Below are 15,707 nucleotides of genomic sequence, written 5' to 3'. Positions count from 1 at the left end.
AAAGGATGAAATTGTGGTAGAATTCACAGAGAAGTGGTTTACAGAAAAATCTCCTGTATTTTTCCTGGTATTTGCAACCCAGACCAAAAATGATCCCTGCAGTTCTCTGCCTCAGCAGTCTGTTAGAAGCTCCCCTTTCTCTTTTGTCTTACAGCAGAAGCAGCAGAAATAAAAACTTTCTCTTTTTCCCCCCCAAAACCATGTGTTTGTGCACAGGAATAGGGGTTTGCACACTGCCAGATCGCTCTGCAGCACAAGTTTAATCTTGATCACATGTGGGCATATGACTGCATTGCTGTCAAACCAGACAGGGCACATGATGGAGTTTTCACTGTCCTTTTCTGTTAACATGAATTTATGTCAGCAGGGGAGAGTGGATGACACCTGACCTCTCACAAGGCCCAGCAGGATGAATTTAACCCCTTGAGTTCCTCTGAAGGGATCCAACAGGGCAGAAGGGGTGTGTGGCTGGCCAGCACCCCGCAGCCTGAGGCTGTGCCAGCCTGGATGCCATGAGGACAGCCCAGAAAGGAGGACTGAACCAGCCAGCCAAGGCTTCACAGCAGGACACAATCCCAGATGCCAGCTTACACTGGCAGATTTAAAATGGATTTGCACTTGGCATCCTGGCTTGAGCCGTGGCACAGCAGCCTGTGGTGCTACTCTTCATTGTTCACCTCACACGAGATCACCTCAGAGTGAAATAATTCAAAAAAATAGTTCTAAAATAGCTCTGCTTGTACACTGCCAATGTTCCACTGTAGGGTACAAGGCTCTCAAGGTGCATTTGCCTCCCTGGGTCAAGAAGAGAAGCTGAGATCCATCTCCTGGCCTTCCCTGACAGACTGCTACCATCTCGTGGCCATTCTTGCTCTCTCTGCTGGCAACAGCACCCGACCTCTTTAAAAGCTTATTCTGTTTTCCCCTGTCCTCTTAGCTGTTCCACTAGAAATAAACAATTCTTTGGGAAAGAAGTAGCAAACCCAAAGCACTTTAGGTGTACCGTGACACTGTAGAAAGAATAAGATTAAAGAAAAACGTGTCAAAAACATTTTTCATAAAGTTTACACAAGAATCTGAAAATAGCACGTATCACTTCATTTTGCAAAAGTAAATAAAATTCTTTTAAGGAAATACAACACAGATCCTTTAAAAAAATTAATAATTTGTGAAGAACAATTTCTTCAATATCAAGCAAAATTTAGTGCACTCATCCTGAATTCCTGTCATCCTTGATTCAATGAGAAACAAATTAAGACTTAGAAAAACAATATAAAGCTTCAAGAAAACAGTTTACATCAAGCTGCTACCAACACAAGCATTTTCTTTTCCCAAGAAAGAATAGAAAAATTCTCACCAGAGGTACCCAAATTTCCTGGGGACCCCAGACTAAAGTTTAGGCTGTGAAGTTCCCCCTGTCAGCAGCAAACTTTAGAGGTCATGTAAGGGATAGTGCTGCCCAGTGGACGCGACAGATTTATGACATAGTTTTCATTGGCAGTTCTTCCACTCCAAACTCTGAGCAGTCACTCCTGCCTCCTACCCCTGCCTCCTACCCTGCCCTCTCTGCCTCTCCTGTTCACCTCTCTAAACAAAGGATGGACTCTAAGCAAAACACTGCAGCTTACACACAATTCTGATTGAGTTGATGGGTTTTTTAGTATCATGATGATAGAAATAAAATTGGATAATTGAAATAAAAGCATATGACTGAGTTTATTCGGTTTGTGATTAGATTACAGAAATTATTGTTTATGCAAGGGAAGTAAATCTGATCTTTCAACTGGCATTTTGGGAAAAGAAAAAAAGCAATTCTGGAAATCACACCTGCTTGCCTCTCAGGACCTTTTTCCCTACAGAGAAATTTATCCATTGCCTTCCAGTGCTGAAGGTGCAGAGTCTGACTCTAGAGGGGGTTGTGTAACCATACGTGGAGTCACTGTGACAGGGAAGAGGAGACTCCTGGGTGTGTGAGGAAGCACTGGTCAGTCCCTGGTGTCATGTACAAACTGATACCCCCATAACAAATACAGCTCCTGATACAGAGGTCGTGGCATTTGCCTTGTGGCAGCAAACAGCAGGACTCCCATGAGTGTTTAGCACTGGAGAGTGTTTGAGGAGCTCATAGGTTTTCTGTTACATCCATGATCAAGAGCCCACAGTAACATGCTGAGCACTCCAAGAAGAAGGTTTGAATTCTCCCTCTTCTGCTCGGTAAAGAACACATCACCCACAGCCCCTTCTGGGGCCCTGTGTCCCCTTTGTGACTTGCTCCGGGCAAGGTCCAGGGGGCTGGACAGCCATGCCTACCTGCAATTCAGAGAAATCCTGGGGATGTATATTCACACATAATCTATTTGGACTCCTGTGTCAGCCAAGGAACTCACCACTGGTGCCTCTATAACCAGTGGAGGAAAAGCAGGTCTTCCAGAGAGCCAACCCAAGCAGATCCAAAATTCAGTGCTCTGAACTGTTCCTCATGACTACATACCTTCATGGTCAACAGAGGAAGCTGGAGGAGTCCAGCCAGTTTGCTTAGGTGGCTGTGACCTCCAACACCACAGTTATCCCTGAACTGCTGTGCAAATTTACCTTTCTGTTGGGCCTTCATCACATAACCCAGCAGACTTTGCTGCTCATGCCTCCTCAGACAGCTGAGAACACCCTGTCTCAGTTACACAGGGGCAGGAGTACAATCCAGGCATGGAATAGTGGTGGAGTACACAGATTAAGACACTAGGTCTGATTCTTCTGCAGGCTGCAAAACAAACCAAAAGAGGCAGCTCTTCTCTGGAAATAAAATCAAATTAGCCTGCTATGGATTTTCAATTTTATTTTAGTATTTAATTGGTTTAGGATGAAGACTCCCCCTTTGATAATTTGTGACAGAAGATAGTCAGCACTGTTCTTACATATTAAGACCCCTTCAATTATTCCCCTACATTTTCCCTGTAAAACCACAGGGTGGAAAAAAAATGCAAGGGAAAATATATCTTCAAATTACGGTGAAGCTCTAAACAAAATTGGAAATCGATCTACTCATACTTAATGATTCTTGACCTAGGTGAGTATTTCTCTCAGTCCCACCTTGCAGCTCACCCTTAACCATCAGTTTATGAGCCAGGCCTCCCTTAGAGTTAGGTATCCACTGCAGGTTAAAAATGGGTTCATCAGTTTTGTGTTTAATTCCTTTGCTTCTCATATATGATGTCATCTACACTCAAAACCAGATCCTACAGATGAAAATCTTTTATTTATTATGGGGTTTTGTCTGTTATGAAGAGAATTAAATCTAGAAACCAGACCTAAAGCAATGAAATTTTTTTTCTAGTAAAAAATTAGTACTACTGGTGCTGTATCTGATTCAGACCCAAAGCAAATACAAAGTCACATGAAACCAAACTTTTGTCTTTTGGCCTGATATAAGAAGATAGTTGGAAGGATAGGGAATGCTTTGGAAAGGGATACTTTCATATCTATGATCCTATGACAAGTAACTAACTCAAAGCAGTGTGGCAGTCAGTGCACAGTACCAGCAGTCCCAACCATCCAATAAATACATTTTTTTCAAAGCCTTTTCTCTGCCTGTCATGTTTTCATTTGAGTGGCCTTTCCCAGCTTTGAAGAATTCCTTGGTAGCAAGCAAGTAACCCCTCACCAAGTTCAGATGTCTCCTTGTTACCCCTAAAATGCAGTTTGTCCAGATGTAGGCCTGCATTTCTGCACAGAACTCCTCCTTGTTACTGCTGTCTGTATAAGCCTATGTTTACACCACAAAGGCAAACAAAATAAAACAAATTAGCCATACATGTCAATTAGAGAAATTGCTGTCACAGCTAAATTGAGTGAAACAAAGCTGCAGGCAGACAAATTTCAGACTTTAGTCCTGAGGTCTTACAGTTTCAGTACAAATCTCATGTCCAGTTATTAGCAATGTCAGTACTGTATTTCAGAGCTACAGGGTTAAATGTGAATGTCAGCTAATAACTGATTTTATGCAGTCTGTACAGAATTCCTAGTGCAAGACTATTTTGAGATAGTGAAGACTGAGGCAGTTTGTGTGCCTTATATATCCAACAATTTGCAATTCAGAAACAATAAAATAAAAATTGGAAATGCATAGAGGTGGGACTGAGACATCCATGACTTTATTCTGCCTCCTTTTTCAGAGTGGGTACTCACTACCCCTGACTCATTGTACACTACAACAGGTTTGGACACAATGCTGCCATAGCAAACTCCTGACAAAGGAGGTTTTATCTAGAAGTGATTTATCTAGGAGAAGATGTGAACAGCCTAAGAAACCTTGCTGTCAGATGTAGGCAGATGAAGCCCTTGCTTTGATCTCCTTTACAAATATAATTCAAAACCTGATGAATCAATGTGATTTTCCATGTAATTTTAAAGCTCTTGGGAATAAATTATTTTGCTATAGATGGGGAAGAAAACTAGTCACAGTTACACATCTGCCTCATCTTTGAGTTCTGCTTGTCCTGTTACTTATCCCAGAAGTCTAGCTCAGCTCAAGCCATTGTTCTCAGTGAAAAACAATATGAACCAGCTTAAAATGAGTTTGTTGAGAAAATATGAGCAAAGAAGATAAGAGCCAAATGAGAAAGTGAAAAATATGAGATCTGTGTAGCTGCAACATCAACACTGAAATCTGTGTTGGAAGGATATTTTGTTTTTGCCAAAATTTATAAACAAAACCTGGTCAGATTGGATCAGTTCTTGAATTCAGATTTCTCTGTCTGGCAAGGATTCATTGGACGGAGTTGAAGGGATTAGTTGCCTTATTCCACTGTCATTGGTTGAGTATCAGATTTATTTATTCTTTCCTGTGTTTGCTAAGTTGATCCAGTTGCCTTGGATGAACTTGGAACTTCTGGCAGTTGTTGATTTTGGTCCTGGGATTCTTTTACATGGATAAGAAAGGATTATAATAGGTTTGCAATCCTAGGATAACTAGTTGTGGCCACAAAATGTTCAGAAGCTCAAAACTGAAAGAGATTTGGTACCTTTCTTGAAGCAAATAGAGTTAGTAAAGGTGTGTAATACACAGAAAAGCACTGGTACTCTTTGGGATTAGTTCATTTACAAATTAGCTGCTTCTGCAGGATGGGCATATTACCTGTCATGAGTAGGTTGCTACACTTGGTGCCCAGGAGAACTGGTAAGTGCTGTGTAGGAAGGAACCTCTGTCCTTTGCAACTGGACATGCTAATTTACTGCAAGGGATAAGATATGAAGGAACAAACACTCTGAATCTCAGCTCCCTGCCTTTTTGCAAACAAGGACAGGGATTTCTTTTAAAGTCTTTTAGTTGCTGTTCTTTAAAAACACAATTTTCCATGAATTAATTACTGACTTGAACTTCGTGCACAAGCAACTGGAAGTGAATCTTATTTCAGCCTGTACAGCTCTCCAGAAATGTGGGTGTTGTGATTCTCAGCCTTCATTAATGAAAATATCCAACCAAGGGGAAGAAAACTGCTGCCTTGGAGTGAGGCCTGTTGTCCCTCCTGCTGCTGAGGAAAGACATGCAGGCAGTTACAAGCAGTTAGTAACTCCTGGGACAGCAAACATCAAGCTGCAGTAGAACATGGGTGCTTGCTTGGCACTGAATGTGTTCTCTAGGTGATCATCATGCACACAAACTCAACACATTCCTTAAGCACCTCCTTTTAAAGCATAGTGTGGAGAATGTTCTAAGAAGCTCTATTTATTACTAAGAGTTTTAATCAAGACACCAGTTGCATTACTGCCATGCTTGGTGAAATTAGGCATCCTCTCCCTGCAGTTGCTTAGACTTTGATTTATAACACTGTGAATCAAATTGGCACCTGGTTCACTGCAGGGTGCTTCTTCATGGCCTTGCACATTGTTTGACATTACCTCATGCTACAGTGCTAGCCAGCATCACATTGCTTGTCTGCTCTCTGCCTATGAATTCTGTGTTTGAGTACTGGCTGACCCCACACAAACCTCCACACAAGCACACACACACACACACAGTGATGCTACTTCAAGCAAGCAAACACACACACACAGTGGTGCTACTTCCAAGCAGACAGTGTGCAAGGAGGGATGCTTTAGTGCTTCATTGCTGACAGCTTTAGCAAGTAAACAACCTGTACTAACATGGCTTGTGGCCACTGCTGTACTCAGAAACCAGCACCAAGGAACAACACAAGAAATGGCTGGTAAAGGACTGGAAATAAATCAAGTATTGCAAAACAGTGTGGGGCAAGACAGACATTATTATTTCTCCCTCATTTGGATGTTCCAGTTCCCTGACCAAGACACCTGCGACTTTGCCCACTACTATCCTTACACCTCCAACAACCTGCAGGAGTACCTGGTGGCCATCTCTAAAGGACCAGTGGCATCTAAGTTCTGCAAGGTTCACATCTTATGCTGCTCACTGTGAAACACACAGTGTATGTTTTAACCATCACCACCACTACCCCCCTCCAAAAGTGGCAAGGGCACTCAGCAGAAGGCTGCAATAGTGACAGTGAGGGTGCACCCAGGAGGAACTAAGAATTCCTGGATAACAAAGGGCTTTATGGATTTCATTCTTGGTGACTCAAGCAAAGCTCAACTCCTGCGGGACAATTTTGTCTTGAAAGCAGTACTTATATTTAATCCAGGTGGTTTGATTGTGGAAAATCACCTCTGCATTTTAACAGGCCAGGAGCTGTACTTCAAAAAAAGATCTATTGTGAAGAAATATTCCCCTTCCATTTGGTATAACTAAAGCATGGTCAAAATGTAATCTTATTTTCTTTCCCTTTAGAATACTCTATTCTCCTTTCCACTATATTTTTGGTAGTTCGATGTCTCTGTGTCCCTTATTGTTTTGGTATTATTTACATTTTTGCTCTGTACCCAAGCCTTTCTGATTGCTTTTTTTAGGTTAAGTTTCTTTTCAGAATTGGTTATTTTTTTCTTCAGTATTGGGCAGTTTTTCTTTTAATATATTTTCTCTTTTCTGGTAATATCTTCAGAGTAAAAGAGTAGAAAAGAACAATGTCTTGTTCTTCAAGACATTTTCAGTATATTTCTCCCCATGTCCTCTGCAAAAATTTGCTTATCCAATTCCTTATTTCTTTCATTTTCTTCTTTTCTGGCATACAGCCACTTTTGAGAATGAAGTTAGGTTTAGAATAGATCCCAGATGTCCTTTAGATAGCAAAGATTGCCGAGTTTGCTGTATGTTTTGCCACAAACGGGTTTGATTTCTTGTGCAGACTTCTACTCACAAAGACATTGATGGATATAAAATTAAACCTTCTGGTATTAAACTAAACCCTAAACCAGTAAACTAAATCTCTCCAGTTTAACTTCTATAACAAACTAACACAAAAAAGACTCTTGTGCAGAAGGCCAGCATCAGAATTAGTACATTTAATGTTTTTCACCTTGTTACAGCCTGTTTTAAATAATGTTTGTGTTCTTTCAAATGAATGCTTTGGCCTGTATATCCCTAACTTAAAGAAGACTGATACTTCAGGCTGCAGACAAAACACTCTTTTCCATATGAAAGACTTGGAGTCCATAGGACAGCATTTCCACAATGTGGAAATTCTTGGAGTACTATGTAAATAATATGCAGGTAAAGGAAGTTTCCCTGACACCCTTTCTCCTGCCTCATTAGTCCAGCTGTAAAAAACATAATAGTCTGTAAGTTTATAGCAATAATAAATTTGATAACTGCTTTCTCTAAGCAATAAACTAAATTTGTGGTATTTCTCACTATTATCTATGCCTGAAGGAACATGAGAAGGCAGTGAAACAGCAAGCAAGGGTAAATTCCAAGGTCCTGAATTTTGATGTGTTAAACTGGAATTCCAGGTAACTTAGAACTATTCAGATATGCTACAATTTATTATATCTTCTCTGTATCTCATGAAAGAATGCCAGACTAAACGCTGGAAATGTTACTAAACTAGACTTTCAAGAGTTATGCTATTCAATTCAACACTTTTTAAAAGATTGCACACAACCATTTCAGTCAAACCTTAACAGGCAGTTCGCTGGAAGAAGCAAAGCACTGTATCTATGCCAGGTGGCCTTTCTGAGGAGAAAAAAAAATGTGGTGATACAGAGCTTGGTCTATTGCATCACTCAGATCAATACCCTGTTTTTTTTACAGCCTTACATTTTGCAGATCAATCTAGGCACAATGAAAGGTGCATTATTTGGTTTTGTGTAAACCTTATTGAATCAACCACGGACGACACTATTCTGATTGCTTTTAGCCAAAGTGGTGAAGTTCAGGGTAACTGACAGCAGACAAGGATCTGCATGCTGACCAAACAATACACCTATTAAACATGATCAGCTCCTCTGGGGTTGGGATTGAAGGTACTTGAGATGATAGTTCATGTTCAGACTCAGGTGTTTATTGTTTCTTATTAGTGTTACAGCCTCGTAGCTGTGAGTTCTGCAGTCTTTCATTAGTAAGGTACAAAATGGTTAACTATCTCTTGTTATAAGGTCTTTTAAGGTTAAACTATCCAATTAAGAAATGATACCTAGATTATTTTCCTTTTTAACTCAATAATTAATCCTTTGAAGCCTGCAATGTGGACTTGTCTGTTTAGTTACAAAGTATCACCTAAACTTATGAAGAAGAAGGAAGTTTCTGCCTTAAAACTTTCATTTTGTTTTATATTTATTACTACATTTTAAAACCTTAAACTCTAAGTCTTCTATTCTGTGATATTAGACACTTCTAACTACACACTATCTGTAATTCTAGTGTTATCAATCAATTTTGGAAGCCTTCTCCAGAGCCTCAGGTTAAATGTAGTGTTCTCTTATGGGTCTGTGACTTTCAGCACATAAAATTTAAAATTCTCAGCATCTGGGGTTCCAACACTCCATTCTGTGGAGACTGTGAGATCAGAGGTGCAGGTGATTTTAGAGAGGTGAGCATTGTGTGTTATGAAGAGCTGTGGCCCTAACACGGTCATTTATGAGGGAATAAAACCTTTGTACGTTTCTCTTTTGGGGAAACATTAATAGGTTGGATCTAGCTCATCAAATTTAAGATGTCCTTAGTATAGAAATCAAGATCTGAGCTACACAACTGGTGCTGAAATGTAAAGAAATAAAAAGACACGTGCATAAATTTAGATTAAATATTAGGAAAAAATTCTTCACTATGAGGCTGAAGACTCACCAGAACAGGTTGGCCGGAGAAGCTGTTGATGCTTTATCCCTGGAAGTGCTCAAGGTAGGTTGGATGGGACTTGGAGTAACCTGGTCTAGTGGAAGGTATCCCTACCCACAGCAGAGGATTTGGAACTAGGTGATCTTTAATATCTCTTCCAACCCAGACCACTCTGTGATTCTGTGATGGTTTTGTGATCTTGATGCATCGTCAGAGAACAAGTCAGAGGAGCAGTGCAGACCAGAAGTATTCATTTTCCCTGTAGCTTAACCCTGATCCTCCAGAAGGCATTTTTTATTCCAAGGAAGGTGGCTGTCACCTGTCAGCTTCTGCAGTACAGCTGAGTAAGCAGTCCCAGGGTCAGGATGGGGAGGGCACAGGCATTAAGCACAAGGAGTATCATGCTCTGTACTTTGGTGTCAGTTGTACATTGCAGCACCCAGCTCAGAGAGCTCGGAGCTGTGTCCTCCTCTCACACATGCAGAAGAGACATCACAGTGTCACTAAGGGCCATTGCCTACATCAAAGTTCATGTAGCCTCAGATTTAAAAGAGTGATTTCACAGGAGGGCAAGGAGACATTTTATTTTTCTGTAACCTATATTTGCTTGCTTTGCTGAGATAAAAAAGGGTTGAAATATGTTTTTCTCCTTGTTTACTTGGTGTTTGTTTATTTCGTGCTTGTGATTGACATACTATTACTCAAGAGGCTTCCCACAGATATGCAAAGCAAACTCCTGTGAGTAAATGACTTTTAGAAAGCTTGGGGATGAAATTTAGCCAACAATAATAGTTCCTGTAAATTGTTGCTTCCTGTTTGTGACATAAATACTGTCTGTTTTTTCTGTTGTTTATTTACTGTTGTAAATAAACAACAGAAAAAAAGGAAAACTTAGCAGAGGAGGAGATATTCAGGACTGAACACCACTTCAGCCACCTAAGAGCCTGAGGCTATGTAAGGCTATGCTTGCTAAGACCAATAAACAGCAGTATACATTGCAAAACTATTTGTCATACCGAGCTTCACTAGCCTTGTTCTGTCATTTTGGTGCTAAAATACAAGCAAAGACATATTTCATGCAATGAAATTGTATGGATTGCATTCTTACATCTTTCATGCAATGAATAAAGTTCTTTTGCTGGATGTGTACCAGAAGGTACACCCAGAAAACATGTCAGGGTGATGCTGTTACTATGTAAAGCAAGTAACAACAGTTTATCAAATTGATCATGATCCCTTCAAGAAACAACTTTTCTTCTTCTCATGATTATGTATGTGCATTTCACCATGTGGATCTACTTCAGTGACTAAGTTTATTAGATCAAAAGACTAAACAAAATTTCTGTTGCTGATCTTGATGAAAGTTGTTAAAGGCATTTGAAAAAAGGTGAACAGCAAGGAATATCACAGCTGCAGTAGAATTTTTGACAGAAATTCATTCTGGAGCTGTACATAGCCCTCAACAACACTTTGATGATTTTCAGCCTAGAAAACTGTATGGCCTCAAGATGTAAAATAGGAGCATTGCTATTGTTGCCTAGAGAAAGCAAACTGTTATTTGGAAAGAAGTATTTCAATGGGTGATATTATTTTTATGTACATACACTTTATAATGCTGACTGCTTTGTTAATGCTTTTATTGGTTCAAGAGGTAGACAAGTATTTCTTGACTTTTTGCATTTTATGCCAATTCTTCTTTTCAGAAGCCCAAACATATGAAAAACAGAGCAGTGGCAATTAATACTACTGAGAAAGCATAGCTGTCCAGTTCCCAGACTAAAAATAAACAAGCCATATTGAGTAGGAAGTGAGCTCCCTGGTCAATGTGATAAGTTTGTGTCCAGGTTCATAAATATTTGCTAAAAAGAACAGCATAAGGGATTCAACCTTGAGCAGCTTTCTTACATGTACTCCTTCTGGCATTGTGATTATCATGTTTATTTACAATTGTTGGTTTGGGTTGTTGGGGTTTTTTTAATTTGTAACTCTGATATTCCCCTATGAATCAAAATGGTCACAAGACACCATAAAGAAAACACCCTAAAACATCAGGAGAATATTTTCACAGCATAGCTAAGAACAGAAGTCATAAAAGTAAAAATACCCGTATTTTTCATCCCAAGAGCAACATGCTATGGCTGTTTGGGGCTTTTTTTCTGACCAGAGACAGATATATAAAAATTTAATTTAATCAGTGTAACTTTACACAAACAAAAAATTTTGTCACCAAAAGAAAAATACCAGCCTTTATATGGTAACTGTTTTCCCATTAGTCATTGAACTCTTACCAAGATTCCCCTGTCCCAGCCTGGTGTACACTCCCTGAACAGCCCCTAAAGTGGCTGGCTGATACCTCTTTGTCAACCAATCTTTTGGAACTTGTTAGTCATAATAATGCATTCCTGTTTCTATTCTTTTTTCAGAAGCTCAAGGCAATACTGTTTCACAGACTCAAGGCACTGATACTCAGCCTAAGACATTTCAAGTACCTGAGCCAGTGAAAGAAAGTAAACATTACAAGTTTGTTTAATTCTTTAAATACCACTAAGCCATTTTTTTTCTATAACCTCAAACCTCAGTAAAGAGTATGTTCCACAAAGAGAAATACAGAGTTCTTTGGCTGGATTTCCTTCAATCTCAGCATTTGGAAGAGCTCATTTTTCTGTAATTTAAACTGTCTTCATCACATTACTACACTATGATTTACTGATTGACAATAATCTCAGTGGAGAAAAACCCAAGGCAAATTCCAGAGAGGTTAAAAAATATTTTCTCCTATTGCCAGTAGGGTACATGTATTTGTAATAATGTGCTCATTGGGCTAAATAATTAATGAAATTCAATATCAACTGTAAAGGCACCTCTTTGCTTAGAACAAAAGGTTTTAAAAAATGTTGTAAATATTCTTTGTTTCTCAAGGGACAAACCACCCCATACACTGTCAGACCTGGTTCATCTCCCCTGTTGATCATGGACCTCACCCAGTGGTTCTGTGAGGGCCATGCAGCACTAAAGCCAGCTGCAGCTAACCTGGCCCAGGTCCAGCTGTGAGACACATCTGGTGGGCCAGGTGATGCTGAGAGAGAGAGCCCAGGGGCGTGGCCTGCAGCACTGACTTGGGCACTGCCATCAGTGCGGGGGCTGTGCCTGTCACACCAGCTAAGGCACTGGAGATCCAGCTCTTGAGAAAAAAGTCATATCAGCCACCCACAGTATGCAGAGAGAGATGCAGTGAAAAGGAAGTCCCCTTCTCCCAGCCTCTAAGTCTGGGCACAGACCATTACAGCTGGAATTGGCTTCTGTGGGACAGGCAGTCCAGGTAAGCAGAGTTCAAGTACAGTTAAGTAGAGGACAATTGAGTATATTGCAGTGTTACGATCAGTAAGAGCTTGCCTGCCAAAGAGGAGATTAATAAAGAATGTCCCTTTAAATGTTTTTTGCAGGCTTGGCAGTTCCTCCTCCAGCTGCAGATTTCATTCCTAGATATTGTGTACTGTAACCAAGGGGTGAAATGTAACAGATCACATTCTTCTAGGCTTTCCCGGAATGGGTATTGCTTAGAGGAAGTTTAACAAACAAATAAATAAATAAATATATATCCCAGCTCTTAATTTCTTAATTTTTTTTCTGTATTTCTGTGTTTTATAGCCAGACTGGAGTATTATCCCACAGAATCATATGTGGGATAAGGTGTAGTAGTTTACTTTTAAAACAGAAGGGCAAAGTCCCAGTTCATCTCATGCTTTCCTTAATAATAATAATATTACTAAACTGCTGAGTGTTTGCTTTAACTGCACAATGAGAAATGAGAAATCAAGAACAGCTGAGCAGTTAATTCCACTTTAAAACCACATAAATCTTCTTAATGCATGCAAAAATTATGTCCATTTCAGGAAACAATTCCAGGAAGCAACAGTCACACAGGACTTTAGCAGAAGCTGGCTCCTGGAACATGCTCTCTTTTCCCACCCACGGAAAACAGGACCTAGCAGCCCAAACACTCCGTCCAGTCTCTCCTACCTCCAGGCACACACAGGTTGAAGCCCTGCTCTCTTTCTCCTCCCCCTTCCCATTCTTTCTCCATGAGACATGTTGATGATCATTCCCCTGCTCACCTCATCCCCATGAGACTTGTCCTTCCCAACCACTCCATTATCAGACTTGGGCACTGGAAGCTCAAGAGGCAGGCAAAGCATACCTGTAAAATGTCCCCAGGAAGGGGAATGGAAAGGCAAACTGCATCCTGCCCAGCCTTCAGGCACAATCTTCCCTGCCCAAACACCTGGAAGGAGAAGGTAGGGGAAATACCTGCTAGAGAGGCAGCCAAATGTGTGGAAGGAAGCCTCCAGAGTCAGAAGGTCAGCTGGGACCAAGGGCAAGTCTTGAGTCAAATTTTGACTGGGCTTCTCCCTTTTGGCAGCTATGGCATCCCAGGAGGCATTAAAAGGAGCAGAGACTGAGACCCTGCCGGGGAGGAGACATGAGGCTCCTCAGGAAATACCGAGAAGTGCTTCTGCCACAGGGGCACAATCAGGCAAGCAGCTCTGGCCAGTGAGATGCCACATTCCAAGAGTAACATTCCCAAATGGTGTAATTTAAACATTTAAACTTTTTAAACATCACTTCCTAAGAGCACAGTAGTCAGTAATTCCAAAATGTTGGAAGTCAAGCAGGGGGACAATCACTCCAGGGAGAAATGCTCTGGCATGGCAGAGCAGACCCAGTGTGGCAGTCACTCTGATTGCCCCAGCAAACAGGACGCCAGTGTGAGAGCAAGGATATTTTTGAAGGAGCTGCTTATGCCTCCTGCCCATGGCAGCGAAACAGCAGCTTCATTTGTGGTGCTGAGATCAGCTAAGGAGCTGGTTGATCACCAGATCAAAATTATATTCCCTTTTTCTCCCTGAATGACAGAAAAATGAATAATGTTCCCAAACTGCAAGACCCCTCCCTCTTGGGAGCACAAACACGCCCCTGCCAAAGCATGTTACTTCACTGGAACAGAGGTCTTGCCTCAGAAGTGTCTTATTCCTCAGTTTCCCAGCCATCAGCCCCAGTGCTAGATGGCCATGTTCAGCCCCAAGGCTTCCTTCTCCCCTTTCAGCTCAGCAGCTCTGCACTGCTGGACTTCATTTGCTGCAAGATTTCTGTCCTCACCAACCAGAACCCCTGCCTAAACCACCCATGAGCTGAACCCCTTGATGCAGAGCCTTGTCCCTCTCCATGCTGAGTTATTCCACACACAGAGGCACATTGGAAGGCATTCCCCCACCACCACTTGCATGTCTCTGTTCACTGTGGTTCTTTAGGACTTCCTCCCGTATTTCTTTCCACTTACTTTGTGCTCTTGGATGTGAGTGCCAGTATTACAGGTTCACAACATGTGTACCACATGGACATTTCTAGACCATGCCTAAGCATGGAATTGGAGGTGAAAATCAGCTTCATGGTGTGAAAAACGCCAATCGCTCGTTTTTTAAAATTTTAAAAGTTTAATAATAGTAAAATGGTTGAGTAATAATAATTTGGAGAATTTGAATTAGGACAATATGAGACAATAGAAACAAAGAGTTACGGGGTACCTTTTTCTGGGCAGCACGAGCCCGGAAAAGGACACCCATTAACAAAGGATTAACCCTTAAAAACAATAGCCTGTTGCATATTCATACACCTCATACATGATGCATAAATTCCATTCAAACACAGGATTCTGTCTGGTCATCGTCAACTTCTTCCTCTGAATCCTGACAGCGCCTTCGAGGCGGGAAGAAGGTCGTTTCTTCTGATAAGAGGGCAATAAATTATTTTTCTCTGAAAGATTTAGGTGTCCTGTGGCTTCTCTCTTGCTGCGAGTCCTTTCTTTAAAAAAAGCATTTTACAAAGAATAGTTTCTATTTTAACATTCTTTATAACCTAAAACTATATTTAACACACTACTTACGAGAATTAATACAGCATTACTTTCTAACACAACACATATAATATTCATTTTAATATTTGCGAAAAGCCAATCATAAAATACGCATCTTTCACAATGGTTAGGTGTCCCACATGCATCAACCGCCGGCACACAGCCCTCCTGACAGAGGAGGGCTAACCCCACCACCAAGACTGCTAGTAGGACAAGCACCTCCAGATCGGCCCAGGAGGACTAAAGGCAGGGGAGTTTTGTCCCTTACATAACTGGAGGCGTCAGTGGTTCCCTGTAGCAGCGGACAGCTTGACACTTTGCTCTGTGCCTGGTGAGCACGGCGGCTGCAGGCAGGGAACTGGGGCCACGCTGGGTCTGCGAAGCAGAGGGAGGGAGGGAGGGAGGGATCCCTGTCCAAAGTGCACAAAGGGCAATGTTGGCAGTGAACTCCGGCAGTGCTGAGGTACTGACATCCGTGCTGGGACGGTCAGTCACCTCTAAAGTGTCCACACAAAACCAAACCAAGTAATCAAAGCCCTCACAGACACCCAAGCTACTCTAACAGCACAGCAACCTGGGTGAGCTTAGCCCGGTCAGGTTTTCGTGCTGGTTAGC

The sequence above is a fragment of the Geospiza fortis genome, unplaced genomic scaffold, assembly GCF_000277835.1.
Source record: "Geospiza fortis unplaced genomic scaffold, GeoFor_1.0 scaffold186, whole genome shotgun sequence".
Classification (NCBI taxonomy): Eukaryota; Metazoa; Chordata; class Aves; order Passeriformes; family Thraupidae; genus Geospiza; species Geospiza fortis.
This window is presented reverse-complemented; position numbering follows the sequence as displayed.